Below are 10,560 nucleotides of genomic sequence, written 5' to 3'. Positions count from 1 at the left end.
CCCCGGGGCGTATAGCGGCGTTTAGATAGAAATTTCTCCATGCGCTCTGGTGATTGAGGGGGTAGTATTTTAGAAACATTCCGGGAGATTTCGATGATCTGTATATTGATTTTATATCAAGTATGGCCCTGGCCGCGCGGGAGCTCTGTCCTCTGCTGCCGCTACATCAGGCGCCGGAACCGGAAGTGTTTGCAGGTTTTCTTGCGGAACATTGCATACAGAGATAATCTGTATCACATCACCTATCAATCTCTGTTGGGAAGGTTTGCGGAGTTCTGTATTAGGGGGAAATAGAGAGTCCTGTCTGTTTTTTCAGCTGGCCAACCACTAGTGAGCTTGTCATAAGTGGGTTTGAACAAGCTTTGACAAAACAGTGAGGCAATGTTCTGAAAGAGTGTATTTCCAACCCTCCCTCCAAAGGAATAGGCTTTGTGGGAAGAAGTCAACTATGTATAAGCAGTGTGCCTGGAGAGAGGCCCCAGGGATGCAGCCTAGACCTAAAGGGTATTTCTCATTTGCATGAGGTGGCTGTATGCACGGAGGCTATGGGAAAACACTCTAATTTCCCATTTCGTGGCTGCTTTGCTCCAAGGGAAGCTGTCCAATGGTCTTGGATGCTAAGATCTACCCAGCAACTGCTGGAAGTTGTGGGATCCTTTGAGACTTTTGAGTATCCCACCTTCTCCTGCCCTACCTTCTTACCTCTTGTTTGATATATATAGTTTATGTGCATTGACATCTCAACCTGCATGAGAATGAAAGTGTGATTTAGCTGGTGACAAGGTAGTCCTACTGGGGAGTCCCTCTAAACCCCTTTAAGTGGAGGCACCTGTTACCCTGGTGCCACTGGTGAAACTACCAGGGTTGCAGTGGTCACGAGATCAGAGGTGTGGCCCAGCTCCCCTGTGCACATTTTTCTATTCAGTCCTGGCTGGGAGTGCTGATGCAGAGCTTGGGCTGTTTATTGGGTATGTCTGCCTGTATTTACCTCCTGTAATCTAATCTCCGGGTTGGGCTCCTCCAGGAGCTCCCTGCACATTCACTGACACCAAGACCTATATTGTATGTATATGACATGAAGTAATGTTCGGTGCTGGCTCTTCCTGGTGCATTGCTTTATTGCTTCCTGACAGATGTGATATAACAGCAAGCAAACCATGTTAGATCCTGACACTGAGTATGTATAGCTATGGAGGACAGGAGTCCTGGAAGTGTCAGTTCTTGCTCTGCAATTACAGGTGAAACTCGAATAATTAGAATATCGTGCAAAAGTAATTGCAGTAAGTTCTGCAAAAGGGGCCCAAACCAAGTACTGAGTACATATGCATGCTTGTACTTTTCAGAGGTCCGATATTGTTCTATGTACAATCCTTGTTGTATTGATTGCATGTAATAATCTACTTTTTTGAGGTTGTGGATTTGGGGTTCTTGGGGTTTTCATGAGCTGTAAGCCATAATCATCACAATTATGACAAATCACGGCTTGAACTATCTTGCTTTGCATGTAATGAGTCTATCTCATATATTAGTTTCACCTTTTAAGTTGCATTAGTGAAATAAATGAACTTTGCACGATATTCTAATTATTCGAGTTTCACCTGTATATCTGCTTAGTGTTCACCCTCCTCCTGTATAAATATTGTGCACGCATTGTTTTCATAGGATATACAGATTAAACCAGCACACAAGGAGCATGGCACTGTTATGGGTTAGCTTTTATTTTCTAGCTGTCCTTAGTGAGAATATAAGCTGCAATTCTATTTGGCTGTTAGTGTTGCTTTAGTTTATAAATGAACTTGGTGTTGGTAAGTTGACCAAAAGGAAGTAAGAACTACTGGATTCTCTATGTTTTGATTTATAGTTAACATACAGTGAATAGGGCCATATATTATTTAATATAGAACCACGTGTGGGTCAGAATGATGGGTGGACAGTTTGGATCAGGAGTAGGCAACCTGAGCACTCCAGCTCTGGTAAAACTACAAATCCCACCATGCCTCTGCAAGTCTGTGTCTGCCTGTGGCTGTCAGTCTTGCAGTACCTCATGGGACTTGTAGTTCCACATCTGCTAGGGTGCTGAGGTTGCCTATTCCAGGTTTAGAGAAAACTTTCTCAATCCTTGTATTTTAGAAGAACCCTTGAAATCATTATCAGGTTTTGGGGAACCCCTCCTGAAGTCATATCATTGGGGTCAGTGGGCCAATTTAAAAATAGTACTGTGTGTAAGCCCCTATCGCCTGCTACACAGCTGTCATACACTGAGTGGCCACTTTATTATGACCACCTGACGTTTGTAGGAAAATTAGCTATAATTAGCGATATTTTGCGCTGAAGTTGCTAGAGCGCCAGACCATTATAAACAGGGAAGCAGGTTGTTTACCACGACAGTAGAAGTGATTTTTTTCTGACGATATTGGTAAACAACGTGATTTAACAGCCTTTGAACGTGGGATGATTGTTGGCGTTAGGAGCCATGGAGCGAGTATCAGCAAAACAGCAGAATTCGTTAAATGTTCAAGAGGGGCTCATAGTTAAAGTGTTTAAAGACTGGACTGTCAGCTGAAAATCTGGGTCTGAACGTGCCAATTGTGGCCGTCAGGACTAGTCAATGTTAGGGCAGAACGGAGAGTGGCAAGACTGGTACAAGACAACAGAAGGGCAACAGTGCAGTGTCATATTCCTCGCATCACCTTTCAACATCTCAAAGTCATCTCGTGGAGTTATCTTGTGGCCCAAGTACTGATGGGGTGGTCATAAGAATCTGGCCACTCAGTGTATAGTGCAGAAATAGTATATTTGTGTATGTTTATACACATCTTCCTTGTGTTGGTTTTGTTATATCAGTGTTCTTTACTGTAAATGACTGCTCTGTCTTTTAGGTTTGACTACAAACCTTCTGTTTCTATTACATGTCTGTTTTTTTGCCTCAATACTTTTTTTTTTCTCCGAATGCTGAGGGCAGCGGAGCCATAAAAAGTCATATTATGATATCACAGGTGGATTTTCCTATCTGAGGGGAAAACTTAACCTAAAACCACTGGCAGAACTACCAGGGTCACTGCAGTAGCATGTGCGAATGAGCCCTGGTGTTCCGCCACTTGGGGAGGGCCCAGAAAGAAAGAAGAGGCCCGGCCGAAGCGCTGACATTTTTTGATGGGGGGGCCCTATATGGTTTCTTGCACCGGGGCCCTGAGGTTTCTAGTTATGCCTCTGCCTGGTACATCTCACATGACAACCCCTGGAACAGGGGTTAGAATGTCACAACAACAAGTGACATTAATCCTTGTGTAGTGGGATTATATTAAATAATACAAAGAGAATATGACAGAATTGGTTCAAACAGGAGCAGCTGTATTAAGATTATAACATTCTTAATCTGACTCAGTTAGTCCTATACCTCCATATTTATCCAGTGCAAGGTACCAAAGCTTGTAGAAATATGCCTCTAAAGCCAGAGTTAGATTTGAATAATTCAGTTATTGGATCTTGTAGGCACACACTGTTTGCACCCTAAGTAGCACCACTTTGTTATAATGACATCTTTAAATAAGTAAATATCCTGGTTTACCTGGTCAAGACTATGGATAGGAAAAATATGCCACTTTCCCTCTTCCACCTAAAGGTAAGTGCCTACTTGCCTTTAGGAGGAAGAGAGAAATCGGCATATTTTAATGGTAAATCTGGCCATGTCTAGAGTCTATTTCTATCCTTAGATTTTGTTCTTACAGATTATTATTGATTTGACTTTCTAAATAACCTCTTGAAATGATAAGGTGGGAGTCCTCCATTTAGTGTATGGGCGCAGTTAGCCAGTAAATGTTGGAGTAGCCTGTGAGCTCAACATCTCATCCTTAGGGATTTGTTACCTTACAGTAGAGCAACAACAAAATCTCTACTGAGTGTTTTAAAGAGAACTGTAGAGAGAGGTCCAATAATCGTAAACCAGAGGAGAGAAAGTCCTTATAGTGGTTAGTGCTATCATATGGGGAGCACAATAACACTGAATGCAGCATAAGGTTGTTTTTATTTTCTTTATTTACAGAGAAACCTAAGCAATAAAACATTTTTTTTTTCAAACTGGATAACTCAGTTATTGAATGTGGTTTTTGTTCTTCCAGTAGGCTTTTTGAAGAATGTTTATGATGGATCTTTGTAGAGCACATCTGTAAACATAATTTAGAATGCTGATAATTTGTTGTGCAAAGCTGTTGAAATTCTATGGTCTATTCACAAAGCTGCCGTAGGCAGCTGAGTGAATAACCGATCGGAAGTGAAGTGAGCCGAACGCTGTTTGGCTATTCACTTCAGGCTTGTACGGCTGATTTCAGCCGTTCACTGACTAAAATCAGCCGTACATCGGCTTGCTGCGGCTGGCTTCAGGTTGGCCAAACATGCTCAGCATATTCGGCCGACCCGAAGTGCAGAAGGAGTTCGACTCAGCCGATCCAACATCTGGATCGGCTGAGCCGAACCTCCGGCAGGCTACTCGCTGCTGTTCGGCCTATTCTCATAGATGCCGAACAGCAGTGAGTGAATAGCCGAATGCCGCCGAGCTGCATTCGGCTCGGCTATCTAATAGCGGAAGACTCCCGGAGCGTCCGGGAGTTATGACAAATCACGGCTTGAACTATCTTGCTTTGCATGTAATGAGTCTATCTCATATATTAGTTTCACCTTTTAAGTTGCATTAGTGAAATAAATGAACTTTGCACGATATTCTAATTATTCGAGTTTCACCTGTATATCTGCTTAGTGTTCACCCTCCTCCTGTATAAATATTGTGCACGCATTGTTTTCATAGGATATACAGATTAAACCAGCACACAAGGAGCATGGCACTGTTATGGGTTAGCTTTTATTTTCTAGCTGTCCTTAGTGAGAATATAAGCTGCAATTCTATTTGGCTGTTAGTGTTGCTTTAGTTTATAAATGAACTTGGTGTTGGTAAGTTGACCAAAAGGAAGTAAGAACTACTGGATTCTCTATGTTTTGATTTATAGTTAACATACAGTGAATAGGGCCATATATTATTTAATATAGAACCACGTGTGGGTCAGAATGATGGGTGGACAGTTTGGATCAGGAGTAGGCAACCTGAGCACTCCAGCTCTGGTAAAACTACAAATCCCACCATGCCTCTGCAAGTCTGTGTCTGCCTGTGGCTGTCAGTCTTGCAGTACCTCATGGGACTTGTAGTTCCACATCTGCTAGGGTGCTGAGGTTGCCTATTCCAGGTTTAGAGAAAACTTTCTCAATCCTTGTATTTTAGAAGAACCCTTGAAATCATTATCAGGTTTTGGGGAACCCCTCCTGAAGTCATATCATTGGGGTCAGTGGGCCAATTTAAAAATAGTACTGTGTGTAAGCCCCTATCGCCTGCTACACAGCTGTCATACACTGAGTGGCCACTTTATTATGACCACCTGACGTTTGTAGGAAAATTAGCTATAATTAGCGATATTTTGCGCTGAAGTTGCTAGAGCGCCAGACCATTATAAACAGGGAAGCAGGTTGTTTACCACGACAGTAGAAGTGATTTTTTTCTGACGATATTGGTAAACAACGTGATTTAACAGCCTTTGAACGTGGGATGATTGTTGGCGTTAGGAGCCATGGAGCGAGTATCAGCAAAACAGCAGAATTCGTTAAATGTTCAAGAGGGGCTCATAGTTAAAGTGTTTAAAGACTGGACTGTCAGCTGAAAATCTGGGTCTGAACGTGCCAATTGTGGCCGTCAGGACTAGTCAATGTTAGGGCAGAACGGAGAGTGGCAAGACTGGTACAAGACAACAGAAGGGCAACAGTGCAGTGTCATATTCCTCGCATCACCTTTCAACATCTCAAAGTCATCTCGTGGAGTTATCTTGTGGCCCAAGTACTGATGGGGTGGTCATAAGAATCTGGCCACTCAGTGTATAGTGCAGAAATAGTATATTTGTGTATGTTTATACACATCTTCCTTGTGTTGGTTTTGTTATATCAGTGTTCTTTACTGTAAATGACTGCTCTGTCTTTTAGGTTTGACTACAAACCTTCTGTTTCTATTACATGTCTGTTTTTTTGCCTCAATACTTTTTTTTTTCTCCGAATGCTGAGGGCAGCGGAGCCATAAAAAGTCATATTATGATATCACAGGTGGATTTTCCTATCTGAGGGGAAAACTTAACCTAAAACCACTGGCAGAACTACCAGGGTCACTGCAGTAGCATGTGCGAATGAGCCCTGGTGTTCCGCCACTTGGGGAGGGCCCAGAAAGAAAGAAGAGGCCCGGCCGAAGCGCTGACATTTTTTGATGGGGGGGCCCTATATGGTTTCTTGCACCGGGGCCCTGAGGTTTCTAGTTATGCCTCTGCCTGGTACATCTCACATGACAACCCCTGGAACAGGGGTTAGAATGTCACAACAACAAGTGACATTAATCCTTGTGTAGTGGGATTATATTAAATAATACAAAGAGAATATGACAGAATTGGTTCAAACAGGAGCAGCTGTATTAAGATTATAACATTCTTAATCTGACTCAGTTAGTCCTATACCTCCATATTTATCCAGTGCAAGGTACCAAAGCTTGTAGAAATATGCCTCTAAAGCCAGAGTTAGATTTGAATAATTCAGTTATTGGATCTTGTAGGCACACACTGTTTGCACCCTAAGTAGCACCACTTTGTTATAATGACATCTTTAAATAAGTAAATATCCTGGTTTACCTGGTCAAGACTATGGATAGGAAAAATATGCCACTTTCCCTCTTCCACCTAAAGGTAAGTGCCTACTTGCCTTTAGGAGGAAGAGAGAAATCGGCATATTTTAATGGTAAATCTGGCCATGTCTAGAGTCTATTTCTATCCTTAGATTTTGTTCTTACAGATTATTATTGATTTGACTTTCTAAATAACCTCTTGAAATGATAAGGTGGGAGTCCTCCATTTAGTGTATGGGCGCAGTTAGCCAGTAAATGTTGGAGTAGCCTGTGAGCTCAACATCTCATCCTTAGGGATTTGTTACCTTACAGTAGAGCAACAACAAAATCTCTACTGAGTGTTTTAAAGAGAACTGTAGAGAGAGGTCCAATAATCGTAAACCAGAGGAGAGAAAGTCCTTATAGTGGTTAGTGCTATCATATGGGGAGCACAATAACACTGAATGCAGCATAAGGTTGTTTTTATTTTCTTTATTTACAGAGAAACCTAAGCAATAAAACATTTTTTTTTTCAAACTGGATAACTCAGTTATTGAATGTGGTTTTTGTTCTTCCAGTAGGCTTTTTGAAGAATGTTTATGATGGATCTTTGTAGAGCACATCTGTAAACATAATTTAGAATGCTGATAATTTGTTGTGCAAAGCTGTTGAAATTCTATGGTCTATTCACAAAGCTGCCGTAGGCAGCTGAGTGAATAACCGATCGGAAGTGAAGTGAGCCGAACGCTGTTTGGCTATTCACTTCAGGCTTGTACGGCTGATTTCAGCCGTTCACTGACTAAAATCAGCCGTACATCGGCTTGCTGCGGCTGGCTTCAGGTTGGCCAAACATGCTCAGCATATTCGGCCGACCCGAAGTGCAGAAGGAGTTCGACTCAGCCGATCCAACATCTGGATCGGCTGAGCCGAACCTCCGGCAGGCTACTCGCTGCTGTTCGGCCTATTCTCATAGATGCCGAACAGCAGTGAGTGAATAGCCGAATGCCGCCGAGCTGCATTCGGCTCGGCTATCTAATAGCGGAAGACTCCCGGAGCGTCCGGGAGAGTTGGGCTGTCTGGAAAACGCTGATCTGTCTTTGCAAGTGGCGAGCCATCCGTGAGATAATGACTGGTTCCGCCCAGCAGTCAGTTGCAGGCTGTTGGCCAGCCAATGGCCGGCCGTTTGTCCAGCTTCGGCTTTCACCTCGGCTCAGTTGAGCCGAAGCATAAGCATTTGGCTCGACTGAGCCCCTTGGCCAACTTCAGGAGCTGTACGGGCTATAGTGAATAGCCCGCACAGCAGCCCTTCGGTTCTACTGAACCGAAGGGGTCCTGGGGTCGAAGTTAGCCAAAGGATCAGCCGAAGATACGGCTAGATCCTTTGGCAGCTTTGTGAATAGACTCCTATGTGTTAGCTAAAACCTCAGAGAAAATATAGTCAGCTTTCTATCCTGGTGTGAGATTTATTAAATTCCCTCAAAACTTCAGAGAACCATACACGCAAATATCTTTATGTCCACTACAGCTAGATACAGCTTCAAAAAGCCATCCCCTTCTTCCAGCACTTAGTTCCACCCATTTATGATTTAGGATAATACAGTTACTACACACCAAGAAAACTGCTCAGCAAAGCACATGTTAAACCTTGGCTTTGTTTCCTTAATATCAATAACAGGATTATGAAAGTGAGAAATAGACACCCCCTACATGACTGAACGAGGCACTGACCGAAGCAAAAGTATCAGGTTGCCTTATTAGGAGCATGGCCTTGTTTTCTTTGCTATTGGGGATTCAACTGAGCAGTCAAGAAGCAAAGGAATAGTAGGTATGTGCTACTATGAATTGGGACATTAAATCAAACCTGTCACGTACCTTGGCAGAAACTGAGCTGATGAGAGGGCTTGTCCAACACCCCTGGAAGTGGTGACAGGAAGTGTAGGGATGCAGATTACAGGATTTACTTGCCTGATCCAGATCCTTTAAAAAATATTTTTCTATACTGATCTGTGAGGAGACCATTATCCTGACAAAAGGAGACTACATGACAAGCTTCTGGACAGAGTAAGGCTGGATATCATCTAAAGTAACATTTAATGTGGATGAACTTGTCTGCATGACATTTTCCTTTACTTTCAGAATTGTCACTCCTATTATAGCCCTTTTAGAGCCCAATTTTGCTAGGCTTCTGCTACATTACCTTCCTTCAACATTACATAGGGGTTAATCTGTAAACTCAGTTGTTAGTTGCATTTACCTAAGTGTGGAGATTATTGTTAACAATTTTACTAACTTATGGTTTGTCTAAATATTTAAATGCAGATCTCTGTGATTTGCACATAATATTGCAATCCAGGACTTCAAGCAATTATGAAGCATGAGTTATGTGACTCTACAGATTGTAGAAATTTGCATTCCAAGATTTATGAAAATTGAAAAAAAATGCAATTAGTTGATTCTCTTGAATTACAAATTGGTTTGTGTATCATTATACTGATATTCCTGCCTGAGCAAGTACTGTGTTACAACCCCCAGAACTCTTTATCTGCACACTTACTGCAGACAAGGTGCTCAAAAAGTATTTATTTTAGCTAATTAGAATGACAACTAGGTAACTGGCATTTTCAGAAGAAGCTCAATTGGATTTTCAGAAGGAGGTCAATGACAGCTTACATATTCTCTCAATTCAGATTTCCTGTATGCTGGACTAGGCTAGAAATGGGCTCAGACCTCCTCCCATAGTGTGGAATAATGAGTTAATTATAAGGGTCACATCTGTTTTTGTTATTTGTGTGGTGTAGTGCACATACAACTGCTATGTAGTGGTGAGCTGGGGCTTGGTGGTACCCAGTTCACTTAAGTTTGCCCAAGCCTGCTCCAAACTGTGACCAACAACCCCCCTCCTGGCCAGTATGTCGTGGCAGGCGCATTCCCCACCGCACAGCTACACATCACAAAGGGGTGGGAATACTCATCACAACTTCTGGAACTGATAAGGGTGGGATTGGGGGTGTTGATCACAGTTTTGAGTGGGCTTGGGTGAAATGAGGCAAAATGAGTTGACAGCAAGCTCATCTGTAACTGGTACCCGGACTCTGTCCTAAATCGAAAGCCATGAGAAAAATCTTAAGTATCTAAGGGTGTCTGTTCCTTTCCCGAAGCAGTTGCCAACATTTTCATTGTTGATGAACTAACTACCTTTTAGGCCTGACCATCTATGTGAATAATGGTTGCATCCCTATCCTTGGAGCTTTGTTTGTTCTATGCTTTATACAGCAGTGACATGCCAGGTTATATTCTATATAAGTAAGGCCCATTGTCTTAGTAACCAGAAAGGATCATACTGCAAAGAGAAACTCTAAATGTCAGGCCCATACCTCCTGTGACATTTCTTGTGCATGCACATGTACATATAAAGAACCAGGGACTTATAAGATTCTGTTACATGTTACCATAGATCAAAATGGGAATATTGCAGGGACAAAAATATCTACCAGCTCACACTTCTTTAATTGTGCCTATCTGGCAGCAGCAGAAGATTAAAGTGGCAAAGAAAACAGAATCTGACTAGACGGTAATGTAGAATTCATCATAAACAAGGCTCCTTTCCGAACAAGCATTTCTCCCACTACTTAATGTACAGTACATAAATTATAACAAATAGCTTATATGGGTCCATGACAGTTCTGCAGCTGCATCAACTTATTTTTAGAATGATATAGCAAGTTGTAGAAATCTGGTTTATTATATTTGTAGAAGGAAGTATACCCTTGCTTTGTGTTTTGTTGTTTTTGTTTATCACCTAGTTTTTTGTTTTTACTTTTTGACCTTGGAAATAGAATAACTCCTTTCAAACAAGTGATGAGTCGTGATGAGGCAGATCA

Source organism: Nanorana parkeri, unplaced genomic scaffold, assembly GCF_000935625.1.
Source record: "Nanorana parkeri isolate BGI_ZX_2015 unplaced genomic scaffold, ASM93562v1 scaffold1072, whole genome shotgun sequence".
NCBI classification, from domain to species: Eukaryota; Metazoa; Chordata; class Amphibia; order Anura; family Dicroglossidae; genus Nanorana; species Nanorana parkeri.
This window is presented reverse-complemented; position numbering follows the sequence as displayed.